The sequence below is a fragment of the Herpailurus yagouaroundi genome, unplaced genomic scaffold (genome assembly GCF_014898765.1).
Source record: "Herpailurus yagouaroundi ecotype Mexico unplaced genomic scaffold, PumYag 165, whole genome shotgun sequence".
NCBI classification, from domain to species: Eukaryota; Metazoa; Chordata; class Mammalia; order Carnivora; family Felidae; genus Herpailurus; species Herpailurus yagouaroundi.
Genome location: NW_024412406.1, coordinates 24,387,422 through 24,405,746, shown reverse-complemented (window position 1 = coordinate 24,405,746; position 18,325 = coordinate 24,387,422).

The window sequence follows — 18,325 nt, the reverse complement described above, 5'->3', positions numbered from 1 at the left end:
ATATAACACACGATTTACCATCTTAACTATTTTTAAGTGCATACTTCAGGAGTATTAAGTGTATTCATAATGTTGTGCAACCATCACCACTATCCGTGTCCAAAACTTTTCATCTTGCAAAACTGAAATTCTGTACCCATCAAACACTAACTCCCCATCCCCATTCTCCCTTCCTCCAACCCCTGACAACCACTGTTCTACTCTCAGTCTCTAATGATTTAGACTACATTCAATGCTTCATGTAAGTGGAATCGTAAGTATTTGTCCCTTTTGTGACTGGCTTACTTCATTTAGCATAATGTCCTCAAGTTTCATCCAGGTTGTAGCCTGTGTAGGAATTTCCTTTCTTTTTAAGGCTGAGTATATTCCATTGTGTGTATATAGAACATTTTGCTTATCCACTGATCCATCAATCAACACTTGGGGTGCTTTCATGTCCCCTTGCGAATAATGCTGCTATGAACATGGGTGTACGAATACATTTTCAAGATCCTTCTTTCAATCCTTTTGGGTACATACCCAGATGTGGATTGCTGGATCATTTGGTAATTCTATTTTTAGTTTTTTGAGGTAATCGCCATGTTGTTTTTCCCGGTGGTTGCGCCATTTCATATTCCCATCAACAGTGCACAAGGGTGAGGAGTATACATTTTCATCTCCTCTGTGAAGGGGTCACATGGAACACTGTGACTAGAATAGAATTTTGGTCATGTTTAGATGCTGTCAGGGACTGGTAGTGGAGGATGCAGTGGAAGAAGATTAGAGACGGAGAGGAATGCTGGGCATATCTGGACTCGGGAGGGGCAGTGAGGGTGGGGAGAATATGACTTTTTTCAGTGCCATTTAGGCTGTAATTTCCAGGACTGGGTGTCTCATTGATGAGTAAAAGAGACTGGGAGGAATCTAGAATGATTCTAACTCCAAAAGGTTCTAACTCCAATGAGTGGTTCAATGGTGTCCTCAACAAAGAGAGGCAAAGTAGGATGGGGAGAAGGCAAGGGGGCTGGTGAGTTCAGATTTAAGAATGTTGGGCATGAAGATCCAAATGGATATCCAGGAAGAATACCTGGCTCACAGGTAGCCCTAAGATACCATTCACTCACCATCTCTAATGACCTCTCTACTTACGTATGTTCTGAATGAGTTGCTCTTTGAGGGCAGACTGTCTCGTTAAATGTTGTAAATGTCAAACCCATGGAAGCATCCAACAAACAGTAGATGATCAGTATTTATTTGTTGAATAAATATATAACCCTGAACATAAGAACATGGTCTAAGGTGAATATGAACCTCTGAAAGTTAGTAAGCAAGTGGCAAACGAAACGTTTTGTCTCAGGTTCACAGCAGAAGCAAATGGACTTCACTGAACATAATTTAATCATTCACGAAGGTGTGAGCATGGTTAGGGAAGCCTAACTGAACACACTCCTAGGCCTGGAGGGGCAGAGGGAGGAAATAGTTTAACCAGAGCTATAAAGGCTGGAGTGGTGGAGGAGGAGTGGTCTGGCAAGAGATGTAGTTACAAAGGTAATGACCTTGCCAGCACTAGAGCACCAAAACAGAGAGAGGAGGGGGAGAAATGTCCCAGCCTCTCTTTTCTCTTGTCCTCTGATCTCCTGCTGATGCCACCGATTGATGGAATCCATTGGAGTCAAGGAAGCATCAGTGATACAGTCCAGAGGAGTCACTTTCTTTGTGAATCATGCAGTGTAGGAAGAAGCATGCCATTGTAGAGGCTACTTGTCCATGGTGAGATTTTGCTTAGCTCCCAAAGAAGATAATGGTTGGTTTAGTTTCTGAACACTTATTTTGGATCATTAGCCCTAGATTTCCATAAGCAGCCAGCTTCTGCAAATACACTTCCATTTTGGAGCTGTCTCCTTTTGAGCACGGAAAACATTCTTTCTGTGGTACAGATGTCTCGTTCACATCTTCGTATCTTTGACCTCGTCAGATAGGAGCCAAGACAAAGACACCCTGTTAAATGTTTGACCTCCTGAGAGATAAGTACCACATTCCTCCTTCCAGACGAATTTCTTTTTTAGAACTAACTCTCCCTCCTAGGGGTAGATTCTGATTTTAAACACTCTCCCCCTGTGCTAGACACACCCTGAGCCAAACAGCCAAGGCTTCCCCTGGACTTGGCCAGGGCAAGGTGTAGGGTCAGACCCAGTTCTGTTCACTAAACCTGTCTGCTCAGGAATGGTAGAAAACCCGTCTCTGCTACTTTTTCTGTCCCCTCATCTTTTCCAACCCCCCCCCCCCCCCAGGTGGTAAGTAACAAGAATTGGAAATCAGGACAGCAGAGCATGTTCAACTTTTGGCTAATTATTGAGTTGATGTCAGTACCCAGATTGGCTTTTCATATCTCGGGGATAATAAATGTTTGTCACTGTCCTCCTCTTACACAGCAATGGAACAACCTCAGGAAGAAGGCTTCTCCTGTTATTGTGCTCCTCTCCCCTCCTAAATTGTTCACCGTTTCAGACATTTCCCCGAGAACAATAACAGAGCCACTCTGTAATAAGGCAATTCTTAGGAGGGTTATTATACCAGATTAGACAGCCACCTCTCACTCTGTTTAATTTTGTAGTTATTCACCACTGAAGAGAAATTTCCTGATCCTCTTTCATATTGATTAAGCATAGCATAATTAAGGGAGAATAAAAGATAGCTGACTTATCCAATTTATATGTTTAATTTTATCTAACCTACACATTCACAGTGGTAAGATAAAACAGAAGGTGAAAGTATATATACTTTTGTTATGTATATGTATATACACAGCAAAAAAATTATACTTTTTTTGAGTATAATTTCCCAGTCTTGAGGCTTAACTCATTCTTTCCTCAAGAGCCCATCTAACAAAGTTGGATAGGCGATGGCATTCAATCACAGTGAGTGAGTTTAGAGTGTCTCTCTACCCTCTCTCCATACTGGGTTTAGATACTGTTTGATTGACTGCCTGTCCTATAGAAGGAAGATGCTATTAGATTTCACTCCTCTGAAGATACGCTCTTTCTTTATCACAAATTCCAAGGTTCACTTTTTACTATGACTTCTGGAGCAATGGTAGGATGTCACTTTCAACTCTGATGGCTTCTCTGCGTGAGTATAATATAACAAAGAGCATAGAACAGATTCACCCTGTGCCCTTAGTTTATCACGGACAACAAAATTATATAGCAGTGGGAGAAGAATTCATTGAGCTCTTGCCTAAAAATCCTTTTGGGCCAAAAAAAAAGAAAAAAAAGAAAAAGAAAAAGAAGAGCTGCTAGTATGTTACCTTTTATTTCTTGGTTATACTTGGCCTTTTTCAGATGGCTATGACTTTGCTATGCTGGCCCAGCTGGCCTCAGGGATATTGTGAGTAGCAGTGAATACTTTTGTGTGTGTTTTCTCTCCCATATGCCCAGTGGTGGTGGTATATATATATATGTGGAGCATTTTGATGTACCTTTAAAATAATCCATTCTTTCCATAATGGGAAAAGACAGAAAAACAGGAAACAGTATTACATTCAGCCCTAAGGCATTTTTTTTAAGTTTATTTATTTAGGGGCGCCTGGGTGGCTCAGTCGGTTAAGCATCCGACTTCGGCTCAGGTCATGATCTCGCGGTCCATGAGTTCGAGCCCCGTGTCGGGCTCTGTGCTGACAGCTCAGAGCCTGGAGCCTGTTTCGGATTCTGTGTCTCCCTCTCTCTCCGACCCTCCCCCGTTCATGCTGTCTCTCCCTGTCTCAAAAATAAATAAACGTTAAAAAAAATAAAAAATAAATAAGTAAATAAATAAATAAAAAGTTTATTTATTTATTTTTGAGAGAGAGAGCACAAGTGAGACAGGGCAGAGACAGAAGGAGTGAGAGAATCCCCAGCAGTCTCCGCACTGGCCGTGCAGAGCCCAAAGCCAGGCTCAAACTCATGAACTGGGAGATCATGACCTGAGCCGAAGTTGGGCGCTTAACTGATTGAGCCATTCAGGCACCCCAGCCCTAAGGCATTTTTAAAGTCAGTTTTATAAGCAGGGAATTAGTTCCATGGAGAAGAACTATCTTTCATCAGAAGACTTTTCTAGGAAATATATCTAATTGATTTTCCTCCCGGAAGTTGGAAATCTAGAGCAAAAGGCAGCTAACATCAGTCAGAACCTTGGGGTTGATAAACCGCACCTCAGTAATGTTTCTGGTGCTCTAATGTGTTTGCAGGGTGTGAATGTGCCCATCTACACAGCTCCTGAGATCAACCATTTCCAGGGTAATTGTGGCATGGTTGTTTATATCAACACATAATTCACCAATTCCAATTACCAAAATAATTGGGCCACAATATGGTCAGCCCAGATAATTTTAGCACTCATATCAAATTGACCTTTAACTAGTGATTTGAGGACTCTGTGATCAGCTTCTATGGCAACAAAGGAAAATACAACTGAACTGTGATGGATTCGGTTGAGCTTTATAAGCAGTGTGGTGAAGTGCTTTTAAAAATACCCATTTGCAGAAAGGCACAAATGTTGGCAGTTGTCCATATTAGTCCTGCTCAAGTGCAGAGAATTACATAGTTTCCTTCAAAACCATTAGGACTGTGATCTCTTTCTTAATTAAAATAAACCCTCACTCCAGTCATATTCTCTTTAGCAGTTTTTCTTTGTGTTTTTTTTTTCAGTCAATTAAGTCAGGTTTTTAACATCTACATTTCCCACAAATACTCTCTAATGAGTTTCATTTTTATTCTGCTTTTCCAAATCCAGATAGAAAAGGCCTTTGTACTGTTAGTATCCTTTTCAAAAAATGTACTTTGGTTCACTTTGAATGGCCATACATTTCCCCCTCTCCCCCCACGTTTGGGTGGAATCCTTCTGCATTTGGATTGTGACCAAATAGAATCAGTGTGTAAAGAAAAAAAGAAAAAGAAAATAAGAATCGGCGTGTGAATAAACTTGCCATAGCTGTTCAAAATGTCACTTCCGCCATCACTGCCATTATACCCCTTACCATGCAGTATATGAGAGTGAAAGATTCCTAAGTAAATGGAACGTATTTTTCACACATATGAGCATACGCACGACCTAGATTTTGTATGCTTTTGAAGAACCTAATACTATCAGAATGATTTCATATTAACGTCCCTCTTTTCTGCAAAATTATCTAGAGCTAATCTTACCCACGAGGCATGCATAATATTGCAATCCTTCTCATGTATAATATTGTTTGGTTATATTTTAATTGTGTTATATATTTTTTGGAGGACGAGGAGGGAGGGTGGGTATAGGAAATTTTATTTTTAGATGATAACATTTGTTCAGGGTTTTATTTTTCTATTTCTATTTCTATACTTTTCATATGAAGTATAACATTGTGAGAACCACATTCCCTGATTCTGTTCCAGCACTGATAATATTTCATCTGAGATATAGGACAGCTTTTTCTGTCTCTTGGGGACGATGTGAACCATGAATAATAAACTACTTAGTGGTTCTGGAAAGATCAGGGCTTCTTTCCAGTTCTGCTGTACCACACAGGTTCTCTCCCTTGTGGAGAGGTGAAATAGGGTGAAGAATGAAAAGTTTTAAAGCAGTGACATGGAAAATCCTCAGCATTCTCTTCTTGAGTATCCCACAAGCTCAACATCTCTCAGCAATTTAGCATCTGTCAGCGTTTTGACAACCAAGAACACATTTGAATACGGACCTTTGATATTTTAATAATCCTGTCATCGGATTCTTAACTCACCCCCTCCCCAAAGAAGCAAACCATCGTCCACGAACGCACCAACCATGATGCTGATCTACATGGATTTTAGGGGCTCCTGGGTGGCTCCGCCGGACGAACAGTTGAACATCCAAGCTCAGGTCATGATCTCAGGGCCGTCCAAGCCTTATATCGGGCTCCATGCTGGATGACGAGCTTGCTTAAGATTCTCTCTCTCTCCCTACGCCCCTCCCCAGCTTGTGCTTTCTTTCTCTCTCTCTCTCTCAAAAAAACAAGCAGACAAAATAAATGGATTTTATATTTTCTCTCATCATCATATTAATGTTGTTTTATTAAAAATTTTTTTAATGTTTATTTTATTTTTTGAGAGAGAGAGACAGATCACAAGCAGGGGAGGGGCAGAGAGAGGGAGACACAGAATGCAAAGCAGGCTCCAGGCTCTGAGCTGTCAGCACAGAGCCCAACACGGGGCTCGAACCCACGAACCATGAAATCATGACCTGAGCTGAAGTTGGATGCTTACCCAACTGAGCCACCAAGGCGCCCCTTAATATTGTTTTAATAAATGCACAAACCTGTAGCACAAAACCCCACAAGCATAAAGAAAAGGATCTATTTCTTAATGAGGTCAAATCACAAAACTTCCTGTTCATAATCATAGATTGCTAGAGTGCCATGTGTTTGGGCTACCTCTGATCTGGGCCAACGCAGGCAAAGTGGGCTTGAGCCGTCCTACCCTCAGTTCTCACCTGCAAGGTAGCCTGGCCTTGGGAATAGGAAGGGCTCTACTGAGAATTGTCTCAAAGCACAACAATACATCTATTTTGAGTGGGTGCATTTTCTCAATGCATAAATTATCTTTTGATTGCAATTATGTAACCCTCCAGGCAACAAAAGTGATGATGACTTCACTGGCGTTGACTGGTGTCAGTACCCACAGGAAGGTAGTCACTCCTTGGAGGGGGGCAGGAATCAGAGCACTGCTGTGTTCTGAAGTCAGAGCTCATAGCAGCCTTTTGAAGCTTCTCATGGGGCACCCAAGCCCAAGGGCCAGTGGCGAGGGGTGGGGCAATCCTATGCTTGGTGAAATCACTGATTTTTTACAGGACAAGCCAGGCCAACTTAGTAAAGCTATTTGAGTATATCAGCAGCGGTTTCCAGAAAGTATTGTTACCACAGATGTTACTGCAAGATAATCAAAAGAACACATCTAATTTGGGGATGTAGAGTACTTATTTCTGTTGCTGATTCTATCATTTGAAGCTTTCAAAGCTGAAGCCTTTCATGATTAAGCACATATTATTCTCCTGGAAGATATTTCTTTTTTGGCAGATAAGATAATGGAACAGATCCACTGTTTGTCAAGAGGAGTTACTATGTCATTAAAAAGCCTTTAACACAATGTTTTTCTCTTTTCCATGCTGGTTGAAAAGATTTGAATGCAAAAGCACAGATATAACAATAACAGTACAAAACCTAAATTGTCCATGGAAAAGCTTAAACCAACTTAAAATTTTCCATTTGCCAAATGCTCTTCAGGCAATTTAAATGTAATTCAAAACAGGCACTCAGTAGCCACAGATGTGTGTTGCCTCAAAATGTTCTTTGTCTTGGTTGCATACATTCAATTTCTTTCTAAAAATTGTCTCTATTACCGCAGGAGAAAAAAAAAATACATCCAAACTCAATTACAAGATTTATATGATTAAAATCTTTTTCTTCTTATTGGTCCTGAAAAGTATTATCACTTACCTCAAAAAATCCTTCGTTATGCTGTTCTTTAAAACTAGGAACAATGCCAGAAGGTCTGTTTGCAGTATAATAGGGGGTCACTCAATATTTGGGGTTCTGAATTCAAGAAAATGATCTCAAACACCTCTAACCCTGGGCACAGATACAGAGGGACTTCTAGTCTTGCTGATTGGTACAGTGAGGCCATCCTAGCATTTTGTGTCCTCTAGAGGACCAAAAGCGCACCCCAAATACCTTTCAGAAGACACTGCTCGGTACTGTTAGGTACCACCCCAGGATGTCCACTTTCTCAAACCTTGACATGCTTTCATGAATTTACAGTTTAGAAGATACTTGAACAGAGGAAGTTATAAAGGACTTCTGGGGACCTTTTGGAGGTGAATAAAGTTTCTGATTGTCACAGACCAAAATAGGTCACTGTGAGACCTTTATCTGCCATCTTTGATCTGGGTCGACACAGGCACTATCCTTTAGAGCACTCATTAATGTGAATTTTCCCAAGAAAAGTGGACTGGGATGTGAGGTGCTCTCCCACCCAGAGAATGGTCTAGAAAGGGAACTCACTCTTTGGGAAGGATTCTCTTTTGCAGCTTCTGGGTCCTCAGTGGAGTAAAGGGCTCCTGGAGTTTCTGAGCCAACTCATTCTATGGTCTTACACCCAGACTGGGTCACGTTTGACATTCCAGACTTTGACGCACTCTGGTGGCATGGGACGCTGGCTTTTTCGTGTAACTGGTGTCTGTAGCTTGTCTCAGCCTCAGTTCCTCATAAGCGGTAGAAGATCAATAGTACCCATCTCACAGGGCTTTGAGAATCAAAACGAGATTTTTGAAAAAAGAGTTTTACTTATGTATTTTGAGAGAAAGAGAGAAAGCATGAGCAGAGGAGGGGCAGAGAAAGAGAGGCAGGGCCGAGAATCCCAAGCAGGCTCTACACTGCCAGCACAGAGCCCGACTCGGGACTCCAACCTGCGAACCGTGAGATCATGACCTGAACCAAAGTCGGTCGCTTAACCTGCTGAGCCAGTCAGGAGCCCCTTAAGATGAGACATTTGCATGTAAATGCTCCGCGCAATGCCTGCCATACAGTAAGAGCTCAATAAACGTGGCAAGAAGTAACAGCGGCAACATTGATAGTAGTGTCAATTCTAAAATATGGAAGGGAATGCCTGCCATTTGGGGAGTCTGGCTATGGAAAATGTGTAGCAAAATACCCATGAAATGCACAAGTATACTGTTTTCATCTCTCCCAACTTGCATGCAAACCCATTATGATTCGGTCTGATTCATCAAGGCCAATGCCAATGCCAGGCAAAAATCATCAAGTCCACCCTAGAGCTGCTACTGCTCTTTTGGGGTCTCACACTGGGTGATGGAAAGTTAGCTGATAAGGCAGTAAGGTTGCAATCCATTCTCTTCCAACGGGACCTCTTTATAATCTTTGCTTAAACATGCTAATGGCAGACCCGGAAAACAAGCGAAAGGGTTTCGAGGACGCAACGGCCGACCCGGAAAACAAGCGAAAGGGTTTCGAGGACGCAACGGCAGACCCGGAAAACAAGCGAAAGGGTTTCGAGGATGTATTGTCCGTATAAGAGTGCCGGTGGTAAATAGACCTGGAATCTATGGCTGTTTGGGGCATGGCCCCTGGACTCCCTCACAGAAGCTACATAATGCTGAGTATGAGATGGAAAAACTTCACACCTGAGAGGACTGCCTTCTGTGTTAGTGATGTGGACACATGCATAACTTAGAGATCTTTCATGTTAATGTGGCCAGAGCATGCCCACTATGGCAGGGAAAACCCCAGAGAGGCACAGGAGGTTGGCAGGCCTCTCCCTTCTTTGACCTGTACCTTTGAAATTATTAGTAAAGCTTGATGCCTGGTGAGATCGCCAATCAATGCGCATCTTTGCTGATCATCTGATCCTGTGCGCTGTCATGTAGCAAGCTGAGCTTTGTGGACAGTTCAATTCTGAAATCACTCAAAACACTGCAAAGGAAATATAGTGCTGGGTGTATGAAAATGTCCCCTGCTCCCAGTGTTTGTTGCATAAATGGATAAACCAATGAGAGTAAATGGACAAATGAATGGATGGGGACTTATTCTTCCTACAGACATATGAAACTCACCTGGAGACATTAAAAGAAGTAAAACACTGAAGGGTCACTTTTTAATAGTGGATTTCCAGGCATCATGACTGGTTGAAAGGGAAGTAAGAGGATCAGGGGGCTTCTGGAACTCTTCAGACCTAGAACGTTATTTGTTAGCATGTTGGTCTTTTTTTTTTTTTTTTTTAACGTTTATTTATTTTTTTGGGACAGAGAGAGACAGAGCATGAATGGGGGAGGGGCAGAGAGCGAAGGAGACACAGAATCGGAAACAGGCTCCAGGCTCCGAGCCATCAGCCCAGAGCCCGACGCGGGGCTCGAACTCACGGACCGCGAGATCGTGACCTGGCTGAAGTCGGACGCTCAACCGACTGCGCCACCCAGGCGCCCCAGCATGTTGGTCTTGTATGAATTTGGGGGATGGGGTGAGGGAAAGTTGGGTTGTTTTTTTCAAAGAATATACTGACATGAAGTTGTCTGGATTTAAGTCAAGAAATGTTTGGGCTAATTATGCTTTAGGCTGAGCCTGTAGGACTTTTGCTGTTTGGCCTAACTGCAAACAACCTTTAAAGGGACATAATGTGGAACAAAACAGCTTATTCCAGTGATTCAAAGAGAGATCTCTTACGAGAAATTTTAGGACTTAGAAAAGCATGAATCAGCTAAGACCTACAGAACATATTTTGGAGCTGCAAATTCCTGACAGTGTACGGTAAGCCAAATCTTTATACCAACAATCCTTTGTTTCTTAGAGTGGATTCTCCATTCTATGCAAATCAAGGCAGACATCAGTGAATGGCATCTTGTCTGCCTAATTGGAATAGACTTGGAGGGAAAAAGAAGCATCGCATCTGTCCTGGGGGAGAATTTTCAAAAGGCTTGTGTACTTTCTCCCTGATCGTACCAAAGATTCATGGTACTTTCAAACTCTTTAGGCTGCAAGAGAGGGAGATGTCCACCACAGACCTCACTAAAGATTTATGAAAGGTTTATAATGTCATATTTGGCATTACAAGGAAACCAAAGCTAAAATGACAAAGTTCTTGGGGCATCTGGGTGACTCAGTCAGTTGGGTGTCCAACTCTTGACTTCAGCTCAGGTCATGATCTCACAGTTCGTGAGATTGAGTCCCACACTGGGCTCTGCACTGACAGTGTAGAACCTGCTTGGGATTCTCTCTTTCACTCTCTCTCTCTCTACCTCTCCCCCACTGGCACTCTCTTTCTCTCACTCTCTCTCTCAAAATAAATAAACTTTAAAAAAAATTGACAAAGTTCCTTATAAATTAGACATAAGTAAAGCAACTGAAAACCCCAAAAGAAGAAAACTCCACCACTGTATGTTATGTTTGCGGGTTTCGCTCACCTTTGTATTGTAGCCTTAACATCTGGCACAGTACTTGATGTAGAGTTAGGACTCAATAAATGTTTGCCAAATGAATGTATGGAATGATCAACATGCTGACCTTTTCTCTGTTGCCTTACACTTCAAAATATTCATGTGACTATCAAAAACTTGCTATACCCAGTCATTCCCTCTGTCCTTGAACCCTATTATTTGAGAGCAAAAATGAGAAGACACTTTTGTTTACTGTTAGTGGTGTATTTGCAAAAAATTCACAACACCACACAGGATTCTGGGCTCTGCTAGCTAAGTTCAGAGTAAGATTTTTAAGGAAAGCAATCCTGTAATTATGTTAGCAAAGATTTGTAAATAGACAAAAGCTAGCCTACCAAAGTAGTTTTAAGAAGAGACATATTGTTGATTTGTTCCATATTTAACAACTAATATAAACAAAGAAATTCTTGCCTTTTGTCATGTGTCAGACATTCTGTCCTCTAGAATAACAGCAACTTCTTTGGAAACCACATCTGGTTTCTGAGCTCAGCCCTGTCCATCAATAAAACAGATGGTTTTGAAAGAGAGACCAGAAGGCGGGACTGGGGATTAAGCTACAGGCATTTTTCCAAGTAGAATTTCCTTCTTGGTAATTTGAAGCTTGAGATAGTCCCTGAATATTGAAACTATTTCATGAGTCTATAATGTGATGTCGAATACTAAAACTTAGAAATAGGGGTGATGGTGAGAACACAGACTGGCTGCCCACCTCAAATCTTTAAATTCATAATTCAGGTTGCTTAATGTGTGATGCTAGTGGCATGCTAGAAGATAAGAAAAAGTGTCATCAAAATGCATAGGGCAAAAATTACACTTTGGCTCCCACCTTTGAGTAAATGGCTTAACATCTCTGGTTGTTGTATCCTCACCTTCAAAGTCCAAGGTTAGGCAGGTCACTCCCAAGATTCTTATATTAGCCTTAGAATTCTATGACTTACACCTGCTCTGTTGGAATTCTGAACTGCTACCACCTTTCTGAAGGATTGTATATATCAAATATATCAAATGCCCTTTTTAGGGCCTTTTGATAAGTTCTTTTGACTCGGCCATTCCACTTTCGTAAATATATCCTAAGGAAATAAATGGACACCCATGCAAATTTTTATTTAAAAGGCTGTTTATGGGGCGCCTGGGTGGCGCAGTCGGTTAAGCGTCCGACTTCAGCCAGGTCACGATCTCGCGGTCCGTGAGTTCGAGCCCCGTGTCAGGCTCTGGGCTGATGGCTCAGAGCCTGGAGCCTGCTTCCGATTCTGTGTCTCCCTCTCTCTCTCTGCCCCTCCCTCGTTCATGCTCTGTCTCTCTCTGTCCCAAAAATAAATAAATGTTGAAAAAAAAATTTAAAAAAATAAAAAATTAAAAAAAAAAAAAGGCTGTTTATTGCAGAGTAGTTTAGAATAACAAAATTTTGAAAGCACCAAAAATAGTCACCCAAACATGATTAATACACAAATGCATTATGGTTTATCCACAAACTTGAAAAACACAAAAGATTTTCTGTCTTGGCAACGTTTCCTTCTTAGTAAAAGGCCTTGCAAAAAAAAAAAAAAAAAAAAAAGGAACTATCTTGGACAATAAGTCATGTCATGTCTTGGGAAATGACATTCATGGTGCGTGGTCCATGACTAAAGCTTTGGCTTTGGTCTTTCGGCAGTTCTCCACACCTGGGACCCCAGCAAAGGAGCCATCATGGTGGGACATTGCTCTAGTTGTTATATTTTAAGATTCTGTGTTGAGGCAGGAATATAGGAAAGGGACTATGAGGTCTGTCATGTGAGTCACTCACTGGGCTGCACCAGTGCTTGGGAGTGGTCTGGGTAAGAGTGGATATTCAGACAGACGTAGCATGGTATCTAAAGAATTCAGTGTGAAGCCAGTTTCTGTCAACAGCCAGCACCAAAGGAAATAGCTGTGTCTTCTCAGGTAGGCAGAGTATAGACAATGATGGGCCACCCAGAGAAGAGGTACGACTAGAGAGTTCTGTCAATTGGTAGCAGGGGTTCTGGGTGGGATTCAGGGACAAGGAAGAGGTTGTTAGAATGGAGAAGGAGATTAGAGAAACATGGCTCACTACATTATTATTTGATAATGGGACACAATGGGGTAGAGAGGTGTGTATGGTAAACTGACTTTTGGAAAACAAGCATTAAAACCACCTTTTTAGAACAGGTAAGGGGTAGGTGAGTGATAGCTAAGACTCAACTCAGAAACATCATTGACTGGACCCACAGCTCTTGTTGGTTTAATCAGAAGAGCATCTCTAAGCCGTGTCCCTAATAGAAGTTCTCATGGGGATGCCTGGGTGGCTCAGTTGGTTAAGCATCTAACTCCTGGTTTCGGCTCAGGTCATGATCTCCTGGCTCCATGGGGTTCCAGCCCCACACTGGGCTTTGTGCTGACATTGTGTAGCCTGCTTAGGATTCTCTCTCTCTCCTTCCTTTTCTCTCCCTCTCTCTGCTCATCACCACCACCCCCCCCCCCCCCAAATAAATACATAAACCTAAAAAAAGAAAAGAAGCTCTCATGGATGGAGAAGTAGGGAAAAGAGAGGGGTAATAACATAATCCTAAAGTGCCACCTCCGTTATCTTTGCTTCAGCCATTATGGGGAGCAGCCTGATGCTCCAGCTTCGGCTGAATTCGTATCCAGTCAGCCCTGGCAGGAACCAAATGGAGCCAAGCAAAAGCTGGTGAGATTATGACTTTGATGGCCCATCTTTAAACACCACCATTGTTGTTTTCAGTCCAATGAGGCTTTTCGTTTTACAATTATTTGGGGGCCATCACCTAGCAGCAATATGTGTTCATAAGTGTCTACCAAATAGACTTCCTTCTGTAGTCTAATGATTTGTTTAGTTCAACAGACATTTGGTGAAGACCCACCGTGGGCCGTGGACTGTACCATGCCCCAGAAAATAAAGATGGGACTTATGTAGTCCTTGCCTGTGAGGTGCTCTTTCTTTACTCCATCCATGACAGGCTGACTGTAAGCTCCTAGAGTCCGGGGGCCATCTTTTCTGCGGTCTTTTCTTCCAGTGTATTCGGAACTATCTACCGATCTTGCATTTGGCTCATCTACCATTTCTCGTGCTTATCGGGGCAGGGACCTAACAGACTTAAATACGTGGCTCAGCACTCTAATAAATGCTAACAATTGCATAGCGCTTTACAAGATGCTGGGCCCTTTCCTAAGATTTTTATGTTATTAAGTCACCACCCAACCAGGGAGGTACTTTTATTATTCTTGAATGACAGGGGGCTAAGCAGTTTGTTCAAGGTAACAGTTACCAGGTAGGAGGGTGGGCTTGAAACCCAGGCAGTACCATTTCAGAGCACAAGCACTAAACAATTTGCTATGTCCTGTCGGTGACCGGTAAAAAACAAAAGGTATGGTCTTTACCACTGGGGAATTTGTAATCTGCCTGAGGCCTATGACACTAATTTACTGAGACCGACAGTGGATGATAGAGCTTTGAACGTGTGCTGCAGACCGTACACGCTGCAGGGGTTGAAAGGCGTGAGTTCAGGGGTAGGGAAAGGCTTAATGGAGAATGTCTTGGGAAGTGAATAGGATCGGGGGAGATCCAACGCAGAGAGTGTGCTTTTCTGGTCTGGCAGTGAGTCACGCGCATGTGAGAATACCGCTCAGCGCCCTCTACAGACCAGAACTCAGCACCAGGCACTGGGTCGTGGAGGAGGGAGCAGGGAAAGCTAGAATGTAGTTTCTCCTTTTTGCCCTTGAGGACAAAAATGCTTCAGACTAACATCTTTTATTCATGCAGTACTATTTCTGAAAAGCTAAAAGTAACCTTATCAATTTTAAGGGTCTTATCAATTTTAGAAAAGAAAATCGTTTCTGCAGAATTTTCAAAAACTGGTAGGACTATTCGAAATTTTAAATATTTGGCTTTTCAAAAATGTAACTGCTGCCCAGAACATGGTCAATATATATATATATATATATATATATATATATATATATATATATATATATATTTTATCTTTCTTGATCTGTATGAAATTATTCAACAGTCAGAACCAAAGTAACTACTATCACTGGGACTATACTTATTTTAAAAATCCCAAACCTGCTCTCTCCTTTATTTTAAACATAAATAAGAGACAGTTGTGTGAAAGATAAAGTTTGTGTTGTGATGATGCCAAAGCATTCAATAAATCAATATGATTCACTGAGGGGAAAACAGGACAAAGCTAGTGTTACAGCATTAAAAAACAAACAAACAAACAAAAAAAAAACAAAGGAAAAGGAACATTTATAAAGTAGTTCCTGCATGCCAGGATTTCTATTAATTTTTCATGCACTGTCTGCTTTAATATTCACAAAAATTCTGTGAGAGAGATATTTGTATTCCTATTGTATAGATGAGAAAGGTGAGGTTTTGAAAGGTTATTTCTCCTGAATCACACGTGTGGTAAGGAGAGAGCACAGACTTGAATCCAGGCTTTCTGCTTCATTGGCCCCATGCTCTTAAGAATCACATTTGGTGTAGCCCCCGCTGTGCAGTCAGCTGTGACTCACGATGACAACATGGCTGCCTTCCAGGTCAGCTCTGAGACCCTTGGGTTCAGATTCCTTCTAGATCCTCCTTCTGCAGTGCAAATATGGGCGTTTAGGGCAGTAAGGGAAAGCTGTGGTGATGTGTAGATGAAATACTGTAGACAGGTGATAATTGTCAACACCCCCTTGTATTCTTACTATCGTACAAGAACGTTTAACTGCTTATTCATTTTCAGATAGAAAACTTAGAGCCAGAGCTCTGTCTTCTCATGTGTTGGACTTTCCCACTGGATCTAAGTAAAAACCTCATTTGAAGAAGGGGCCTGCAGAAAACAGGAAAACTGAGAGAACGCCTCTAATCCCTCTAATTTCTCTAATACGTGTTGAGAACCAGTTGGCTGCACCTTGTGTCCAAGACTCTCCACATGGCGGCAGCACGTCCTCTGCCCGTCACAGGGTGCTGCGAATTCAGAACTGCTGGAAATCGTGTTGTGTTTCATATGGGCCAGATGCATTTTGATATCTTGGGGACAGGATCTGCCTTCAGGATCTGAAGGATCTGACACTTCAGACAATGAGAAATTGGGGAGATTGAAGGCAAAAGAACAGCATAAATTGGAATAGTCGCTAAGACTTCAAAATGAAAGGATCCCCAGATTAATTTGAGATGTTCTAGGAGTACTTTCTAAAGGGGCCTTCTACTTACAGCAAGACATTTCAGCCCAAAAAACAAATAATACAATTAAAAAACGGGCAGAAGACGTGAACAGACATTTCTCCAAAGAAGACACCCAGGTGTCCAACAGACACATGAAAAGATGCTCAACATTACTCGTCACCAGGGAAATACAAATCAAAGCTCAACATTGCCCATCATGAGGGAATGCAGAACAAAACCACAAAGTAACCTCACACCTATCAGAATGGCTAAAATCAGCAACACAAGAAATAATAAGGGTTGGCAAGGATGTGGAGAAAACGGAACCCTCTCGCACTGTTGGTGAGAATGCAAGCTGTGGAAAACACCACGGAGATTCCTCAAAAGAGTAACAGTAGAACACCCTATGATCCAGTAACTGCACTATAAAAATACAAAAACACTAATTCAAAGGGATACATACACCCCTATGTTTATAGCAGCATTATTGATAATAGCAAATTATGGAAGCAGCCCAAGTGTCCATTGATAGAGGAATGAATAAAGGAGATGGTATTTATATACAATGGAATATTATTCAGCCATAAAAAAGAATGAAATCTTGCCATTTGCAATGATATGGAAGGAACTAGAGAGTATAATGCTAAGTGAAATAAGTCAGTAAGAGAAAGACAAATACCATACGATTTCACTCATATGTGAATTGGAGACAGAAAACAAACAAGCGAAGGGGGAAAAAAAGAGAGAGTCAAGCCAAGAAATAGACTCTTAGCTATAAGGAAGAAACTGCTGGTTACCAGAGGGGAGGTGGGTTGGGGGATGGGTAAAATAGGTGATGGGGATTAAGGAGGGCACTTGTTGTGATGAGCACTGGGTGATGTTTGGAGTTGTTGAATCACTATACTGTATACCTGAAACTAATGTAACAAAGTGTATTAACTATATTGGAATAAAAATATAATAAATCAATAAAATAAATAAAAATGAAAGACCTTTCCATTGAAAAATTACTTATTTATTTAAAAATATATTTTTTAATTAAAATATGTATTTATTTTTGGGAGAGTGCAAATGGGGGAGAGGCAGAGAGAGGGACAGAGGATCTGAAATGGGCTCTGTGCTAATAGGCTGACAGCAGTGAGCCCTATGTGGGGCTTGAACTCACGAACTGCGAGATCATGACCAGCCGTAGTCAGATACTCACCTGACAGAGGCACTCAGGTACCTCTTAAAAATATATTTTAATGTACACATACTTCCATTCCCTAGGAGGCATTTTGGCACTTGGGGCTCTGAAGGTCTGTCTGTCAGAGTTTAAATCCTGGTGTCTCCTTTCCAGTTACAAGATAGAAATTTAAAAAGATCAAACAATAAATATTACCTCCTAGTTACTCACCCTAAGTATCAGTTTCTTCATCTGCAAGATGGAAACAATAATAGTACCGACCTCATGTTTCTTAGAATTAAACTTAAAAATCCATATGTAAAGATGCTTAGCACATTGCCTTATTGTGTAGCACATGGTAAAAAAAACATGTAATAAATGAGGTTGTCAATAACAATATAATGTTGTGACCATTAAAAAATGGACATGTCTTGATCCCTTTCATAAATGAGATCCAATCTCTAAACTTTGGGTAACTACACCTTGTGTCTCCCTTGCAGTTAAGATCCAGGCTTGGGAACTTTGTGGTTCGGGATCAAGGCTTGTGTCCGTTGTGATTCTGCTGGTAGCTAATATCCCTTGGCTGGGGCCCAAAGCACAGGAACTAGCTGAATTTTATACAAGTCTGGGGCATCTTTCTCGTATTCATATATGATGCTCTTAGACTAGTTTAAAAATTTTTTATTTTGACTTTATTTTTCTCTCTGTAAATGACTTTATCCATGCTTGTAGAACAGATTGAAACAATTTGGTTATCATAAAATCACCAATGCTAAATAGCCTATCTTCCTAGGCATGATATGATTGCCCTTGGGGAACTGAACCGACCTCAGATTTGGGGCTTACGTTTGCTTTCCGCATTCTGTGTCAACTTAATCATGAAAAACCCCACAAAACCTCCCTTATCTCAGACGCTAATTGTAAAGGTTTATCTTCTTTTAACCATGGTCTAGGAGCACAGTTTTGCTACTTTATCATAGCTCTAATATTACAAGAAATGGAAAATTCATGCAGGC